This window comes from Lolium rigidum, chromosome 1 (genome assembly GCF_022539505.1).
Source record: "Lolium rigidum isolate FL_2022 chromosome 1, APGP_CSIRO_Lrig_0.1, whole genome shotgun sequence".
Classification (NCBI taxonomy): Eukaryota; Viridiplantae; Streptophyta; class Magnoliopsida; order Poales; family Poaceae; genus Lolium; species Lolium rigidum.
Genome location: NC_061508.1, coordinates 35,751,510 through 35,760,197, shown reverse-complemented (window position 1 = coordinate 35,760,197; position 8,688 = coordinate 35,751,510).

Here is an 8,688-nt window from a genome sequence, read left to right as displayed (position 1 = left end):
ACCTAGGAAAAAGTTTATGTTCTTCTTACTTTCGACTATTTTTAATTCGGACAATTGTTTGTAATTCGAGACTATTTCTAATGTCACACGGTTTTTAGGGCGTAATAGGTTGTTTAATTTGAGAAAGGCGGAGACGAGAGATAGAACCGCTAGGCCGCTCGCGCGTCAAAGCTTTGCCAAGCGGCCCGTCTAGGCCTGCCTCCGCTCTGCTGCAGCCCTCGATCAGGTCACCACCTTTACATGCATGCGCCATGCGGCACGCTATTAAATTACCCGCGCCACGCTCTCATGCATGCCAACCACCGTTTCGGCACCGTGACATCGTCTCGAGAGGTTGCCCTCGTCTCGGCGTGCCATCGAGTTGGGCGGCATCAGTATTAAAGTGAAATTTGTGTGCATTATTTAAGTGAATTTTACAAACTCCCCCGTCTATATATAAGGGCACCTCTTCTTCCTCTTCTCTCACACATCTCACGCACTCTTCTGCTTCATCCATCTACCACCGCATCCGTGGACTAGCCACGAAACACCAAACCCTAGCCGCCACCATGGAGTTCTTTGGCCCAACTTACCGTCGCCCGGCCACGCGTGCGCGAGAGGAGTGGCCGGAGGGTGTCATCGTGGAGAACGAGCTGCGCATGCGGGCGATATCGAGGTGGAGGAGCGACGGGCGCTAGCCGAGATCTTTCTCTCGCGGGGCTACCGCCACCTCAACCTCCCTCTAGGCTCGCCGCCCATGTACACGATCGAGTCCCACTTCGACGGCAACGGCAACCATGAGATAGGCCTCTTCGTCCACTTCGGGAACCCCTTCGACGCGCACCACCTCCTCGGGCGAGGTGTTACGGTGTGGTTGTGAGTTTATCGCTTTCACTACCTACAATATCTTCACCAACTTCCACGTCATCTTTCCCGACCGTTTCAACATGCACTGCCTCCCATACCGCTACCACGTTGACGGCCCCGTCGGTGATGAGGAGGACTAAAACAACGAAGGAGGAGCAAGGGGAAGGAACATCCTAGGAGGGACGACGGCGTTGCCTCATCTTTATCAGTGTTTTTAGAGCTGTTTTATTATCTATGTCTTGTTGTCGTGTCTGTGGGCCCGGGATTTGTTGTGTGCTTCGGTATCGTACGTGTGATGGAATTCCTATGTAAGGTTTGTACTATCTAGCTCTATATATCAATGTTTTTACGATCCGTGCTACAACAACACACCATAAAAATTCAAAAGCTTAGAAATGAGGCCGTTTACCCTACCTTTAGAGACTGTTTAAACCATAGTGAGAAGAAAGTGCCACGGTGTGCGTCGCGCGCGGCGGAAATTACCACGCGCCTCGTTACTAGAAACCGCGCGCGCACGACCTGAGGCGTCGCGGCTCTTTAAACACCGGAATGGCAACGGCCGCCCTCTACCATTACCGCGTTGCCTTGCATACAAGTACGGTGCCAACGCTAGCGGTTCGCATATCTTCCAGACCCGCTCCCCACCGTCGTCAACCACCCGCGGCGCGACCACGAGTGACGTTTCCTGGCCGTCCGACTCCGACGGCGACGGAAAGCCGCACAGGTGGCGCCCGCGGTGGGAAAGGGAACCACCGCGGAGCGTCGATCGGTCGGACGGTGCGGCGGAGGAGGAGGACGCCGCGGACGGCTCGGAGCCCGACGACTCGGAGCCCGACGACGCCGACGAAGCGGACGAGGAGGAGGGCGCCGCCGACGACGCGGACGAGGAGGAGGGCGCCGCCGGCGACGCGGACGCGGAGGAACATGCCGTGGACGACGCGGAAGAGGACGAGGACTCCGACGCGAAGTGGGCGCGGCTGGAGGAGGCCTTGGCCGCCGATGAGAAGGCGGCCGCGAAAAAGAAGGCTCGCGCGAAGAAGGCAGCCGTGGCGCGGGCGCGGGCGCGGGCCGAGGTGACGGACGAGGAGGAGGAGTACAACGGCTCTTCGGAGTACTCCTCGTCAGAAGATGACTCGTCGGAGTCCACCTCGTCGGACGACGGCTCCTCGTCGGAGAAGGCTTCTCGCAAACGGGGGCGCCGGACGACGACGAGGCGAGTCGTCGTACAAACGTTCCAAGTAGACGACGAGGCATGTCCTCTATATTTTTATGCATTTTTACGCATTTGTAGTATTGTGTGCGGACCATATATTTTCTGCATTTTAATTATTGTAAGAGGTAATTATGCTATGTACTTCTCCTCATCAGCTTTTCATCGTCGAAAAAGAAATTTTTATTTCTGGACATGATCACATTACAGAATTCATTGTTGCCCAACCATAACATCTAGGCCGAGCATTTTAAAAGCCACGACATCGCGATTATAACAGCTACTAGAATAATTATAGCACACAAGGCGTACTGAAGAAACAATTCCCGTTGGAGAGCATATTTTTTGACCTTATTTATCTTCAACCTTGTTGTCGCCTTTGTTTCGTTTTTACTAATGTTGTGTTCATCGATGATATCAGCCATCATCAACTCGATTCGGCCTTTCTCTTCCGGAAGTGTTTCTATTTTTTTGTTGGTAGTCATCAATGCTTGTTCCATCTTCCGAATTGTCTCATGAGCCACCCCGAGCTTCTCTTTGACAATCCTCAATTCTTCATCAATCTTCATTTTCTCCTCTCTTTTAAAATTTAGTTCTTCTAGGAGAACAATTTTTGCTTGTAGACAATGTTGAAGCTGGGCACAGCCATCCCGAATACCACACTCACATATTGATTCCTACAATAAAACGTGAAAACATATTAAATTCGACATAACTTATGAGCTGCACATACCGATGACTCTTCAAGATATTTAGAATCCCATGAGATGAAGACGTTAACTTAGAATCATACCTCATCCGATGAGTTGTGCATGGGTTCGACGCGGTCGATGTCGTCCATAGCCGAAATCACCATGGCGGCGGCGACACTGTAGGTGGAGGCGGGATGGAGATGCTGATGAGATAACGGGCCGAGGGATCCATCTTTTCGTTTGTGGTATGCTTCTTTATGCTCCTCGTGGGCCGCAATTGAGGCCCATCCTGGCTCCAGCCTTTTATTTAGGTATTTAAGCGCCGTACTAATCCTCAAATCTAATTCCCAAACGATCTATCTCCTCAACGCCTCCTGCGATCTACGGCTGGACGCCGGCTGCGTCCTCGAAGACGTTGGTTACGAGCTGACTCGGATCTCATCGCCATGGATGTAAGTATAGTTCGCTCACCTCGTGCCATGCACCTAATTTTTTTATGAACTCTTGCACGACAACATATGTAGACGCGGTAGATCGTCTTTACTTTGATCTGCCCAAGTTAGATGCGGTCGTCTAATCTTACTTCCCTTGGTTGGGTCGCTTGGGAAAAAAATATCGGCCGACTTAATTAGATCTAGTGGTTAATTTGATCGTACGTATATGACATATGAGAACATTGACATTGATCAGCCATTCCTTGCTACGCCTGCTTGACTTCGTGCTTTACCGAATTGGAGGAAAAGGCCTATTATAAGGGGTAAGTACAGTTTATGGCACTCAATGAGAACACGGTGTTATGAACAACTTAATTTAGAATTAATTGATGTCCCTTATGTTTTTTAATATTACATGTAGGTCCTGGAGAAGAGGAAGAGTATGATTTTGAAGCTTTCATAGAGTATGCAAATCGAGTTAAGATGAATTATGACGATTTTGATGCACTCGAACGACTAGTTGCGAAAACCCTACCAGTAATTCCATTGTACGTGTGCACCATCAAGAAATCACACATCGTGAAGAATAAAGCAAAGATGGTAATTAATTTTGATTTCCATCATTTCTTACTACTAACCAAGATATGCCGATAATTGGCTGTCAAATTTATGTGTAGTACTTCTCAAGGAGGTTCACCCTCAAGCACATTACGCCCAATATTCAGCTACCGGCAACAATAAAGCTCTACTCTCCGAGTGCCAATGTTACGGAAGTTACGATGGTGATGAACATGTCAACGGTGAAAGGAGTACCAAAAGGAGGTGCCATGATAACATCACCTTTGGATGGATGTGGTGAGGCGAGAATGGCATGAAGAAAAATCAGAAATACGTGTTACGGTTCCGTAAGCAAGGAGAAGGTGGTGCGAAGATTATGCTTGACTGTGTGTGAGAGCAGCCCGGTTCAGACTTCGCTCGTGAAGACTACTATAGCTATCTAAATTTTTTTGTTTATGTCATGTCCGTTGGTACACTTTTAGTATGGTGCAAATTTATGTCATTTTTAATGGTTTCTCACTTTTATGACAATGTGTGAAGAGTTCGATCGTGAATGCTTATTAATTATATCCAGCTTATTTCTCTACAAGTGTTGTATGAGGGTTGTAGCATTGTGAAATTTGTTGATGCCCCACTCGACGGTGGCACTATAGATATGTCAATTATGTGCATTGCAGATCTAGTAATGTGCAAAAAAGACCATATTTTTTAAAAATTCTTCGTTACAAACAATTGAAATCGTAATTAAAAAATATTTTGCACCGTCGTACTAGCTACAAGCCATTGTTGTGTGGTGCCATGCGGAACCATGGTATGCTTGTAGGTGATCAGCACCTTTGAACATGTATATATTGTTGCTCCAAAGAGAGAGGGAGAAGTAAGTTATCGATGCGTCGCCGAATGCAAAGCGAGTGTCTTATCACATGCATAGAGTGGCCTCCGTGTATGGGCTGGGTACTAACGGGCTGGCCCGGATATCCATCGAGAGCTTGCCTAATTATAGTATTAACGGCGGATGCCCTAGTTAGCGGCACGTCCGAGCGCACAACGTGTAACTACCCACGATTTCTTCTTCAAGTCAACGTCGCCTTCCATCGCCGTACGGAGAAGATAGGAGTCCTTTCGTCGGCGGAGCCTACAGCTCAATCTAACGACGGCAACATCCGGTGTTCCGGCCTTCCGAGTGCGCGCGTTTGCAATCTCGTTTATCATCGATCCTTTCGCCCACTTGATCTAGAGTGCGCTTGATCTAAACCTTCATTCTTTGCCGGACGTGTAAGTTTTAGGTTGACATTTACGCTGTAGATGGTTAGGAGATTTTCTATGTCGGCAATAATTGTTGTTTGTATATGTTATTTGCGGAATGGATGAATTAGATGGCCCGGTCTATTGTGACCACACATTGTGGACGAATCTCGTAGCCACTTTCTCGGGACCTCAACGTGCGAGGTTTAGCTCTACTAGTTTGCGGACGATGTTGCAGCTGCCAGACCTTCGCCACGCGCACAAATATGATTAGATTTATGATAGAGCTATATGATACTAAAAGCTGAGACATTCGTCGTACAAGACAAGGCGAGGAGCGATAAGCGCAACCTCTGTAGACATAGAATGCATTTATGGTCTACGTAATGAGGGTTTTCCGCTTTTGATATAATTGATCAAGAATGTCTAACAAGTAGAAGGAAAATACCGCCTAGTTATCTCAGCAAGTCTAGTGGAAATCTAGTTATTTCCGACTTGATTGCTGACATACGAGAGAGAAAGCTTCCGATGATGACTTTGTGCGGAAAGCGGTGCTTGTGCTAATTGGCACGGTTACGGCGCCATACGGCCCAAAAACAGTCGATAGAGATCACTATTGTTTAGTGGAGGATGTTCCTAGAATATTTCAAATTAGCTGGAATCACTTCACATTGCGCTACCTCCTCGATAATTTGTACGCTTACACAAGATCAGCAGCAAAAGGTAGGGGATGGCCGGTTGGAAATCTTTGTCTCACTCGGGTATGCAAACATGATTAGCACTATATTTGATGTATGTGACAATTTGAAACTTATTTCATTTAAAATGTGTTGTTTGTAGCTACTATCTTGGGAAAAGGTGGTAGTCGTGGATGATCCTAGGTATATTCCACACAAGTCTATTAGGCCACTAATGAAAAAGCTGGAGTGAAGCGGAAGCGAAAGGAGGTCGCGGTACGACTATGCAAATGGTCGTGGGAGAGGCAAAGTGAAGGTTTTGTTTTTTTATCACTACTTCTAGCTACATTATATCATAGTCGATGTTGTGTTGTTATATTAATTTATGCCATTTGTTTTCTAATTTGACATGCAGATTATTAATGATCTTACACCTCAAGCCAATGCCGGTGCGCAAACAAAGCGAGAACACATCGCGAGAATGGTGAACAGTCACGTTCGACACGTTCGAGACAGAGGCGTAGTAACAAGGACATACTATTGGAAAGTTTGAAGAAGGAGCCGACGGATCACATTGACACACAATTAGCACTTGTACCAAAGAGATGTGCGAGAGGTGAGGAGCCATACATTTTACGAACACGAAAGTATTACATTATCGGTAATGAATAATTATGGTACTACTTGTTTTGCGGGAAGTTCTAAAAATGCTAAATAAGAATGGTGTCATGTACAAACCGGTTGAAGGATCAGAGTCGGATAAAGGAGGAGATGAGGAAGAAGACACTTCTATTCACATCGATGATTCATCTAAGAAAGAATTCATGTACAAGAACAGTTCGACGAGTTAGATGCTTTAATTAGCAATGTAACAAAGACTTCGGTAAGTTTGTCACACCTCCTAAGCATAATGGGGTGCCGGAGGCAGGAGATAATGTGTACGTCACACCGGGAAACCTCGGTAACACGGAGGGTACACAAGATAATCCTTTTATCTTAAATGATACCACAAAACCGGCATCATCCTCGGATATACGTATACCGGATGACATTTTCGCAAGATCTACCACCAAGGTGAATGCTTTGGACGAGAAGGATGACCTACATGACGGTGAACATGAAGTTATGAGTACTCATAGTGTTGAAACAATGGGACGAGAGGCTAGTAGGAAGAAGGGCAATACGGCAAAGTGTGCAAATAGTAATGGTAGAAGGAGAAACGCGGCGGCGGTACAAGTTGGAGGGAAAAGGAAACGGACGACGAATCAAAAATATGGATCACCATATGTGGTCGCGAAACCTAGAGCAAAACGTCAAAGCCGTGTAAAGAAAGGTAACACCATTTATTCGTTATTTCTTTGTTGGCAAATAAATGATGCTGCAACTCTGTAAGACATATGTTATTACTATTATGTGCATCGGGGTTGTTTGCGAGAACATGAAGTTGGGGTATCTTCGGCGGTACCAACACGAGCGGGAAATAGAAGCTGCCACTTTATATGTTAAAACAATATCCAAGCTACCAAAAGAAGCATCTAAAGGAGTGTACAAGAATGAATATGGCGCCGGCTTGTCTTGAGAAAAGCTTAACGTCGTTCTTGCGCACGAATGGCTATCGATGATGTAAGTCTTCAAAACCAAAAGTTTGCGTTATACTCGTAATTAAACTATTTGAATTTGAAAATATTGTTGTTGCTATCAGATTATTGATGCTGCTATTGGGTATTTGTCTCTCCGTGTTGGGTACGATCGAATGTTATGTCTGCGTGGAGGACAAACTATCTCCTTGAACAAGCGAGAAAAACAATACGAGAAAAAAATACAATATTAGAAATATAGATGAGGTAGTTACAAGACCGGGAGCCTTAGGTAGGGTTATGGATGAATATTTCAAGCGTGAGAAGGTAACGAGCACTTTCTTTCAATGTTTCATGCGAAATTAGAATAAAATAATATGATAATTGACAAAGTTTTTTCCTTCTCTTGTAGACATTTTTCGCACTTGAACATACGGAAAACTCATTACGTAAGCTTGTTGTCATGCATACAAAGAAGAAGGAATTCCAGGTCCTTGATCCTCTGTTTGGTTTAGGGGTGTCAAAATCAGTTGTGGAAGACTTGGTATTACACTCTCTACATACATGTCTTTGTGTACTTTCTCATGTACGTACGGTAATATATTTGTTGTTTCGTAGATTGGGCAAATTTCACGGGACATACAAGAAGCAAACAATACTTGTGACACGAGAATATCCGGATGTCGAAGAATGGCCTATTAAAAGATATGACATCCCTAAGCAAACCAGATGACGTAAGTACCTATATTGCATTACACATAAAGAAAGTCGGTTTTGTATATGCGGACACTTTTAAATTTTGTCACATTATATACCAGCAATTCATGCGGATTATGGGTATTGCAATGTATGGAGCACTTTGGGACGGAGATCGGATGACTTGCCCGGTTTCTCGGGTTGGCTATACTATGTTCCATGCACTCGGTTAATTTTAACAATGTTAACAACCCATGTGTATAACACCTTATAATGTTTTGGCAGGCCACGATCGATGAATCGAGAGAAAGTACGAGTTGCAAACATTGTTTTATCACCACACAACATTCTTGACGAGGGTGAAAAACAAAGTGAGATTGCTAGCAAAGACCAGGAAAATATAAATTTGATAGTGTGGTTGTTCGGTTTGCTCCCTGCGAAGGTTTCCGGACACATGTAATATTGAATTTTTAATTGTCTTCGGTTGTAAACAATATTTATTCGGTTAAGATTATCTACAAAATTTTGTAACATTGATTTTATTTCCCATTATCGAAAGTATGCAATTATTTTTATCTTTGTACATGCATGCTATGATGATTATAAGGAAATGCCTACTTCACAATATATAATGTCTTTTGCCATTTTTACAAAAGAACACCGAGAGAATTAAGAACATCGGTACAAAATAAAAACATCGGTACGTTGCAAACATTAACAACTCCATCAAATACAAAGCTATAGTCGTCCCAT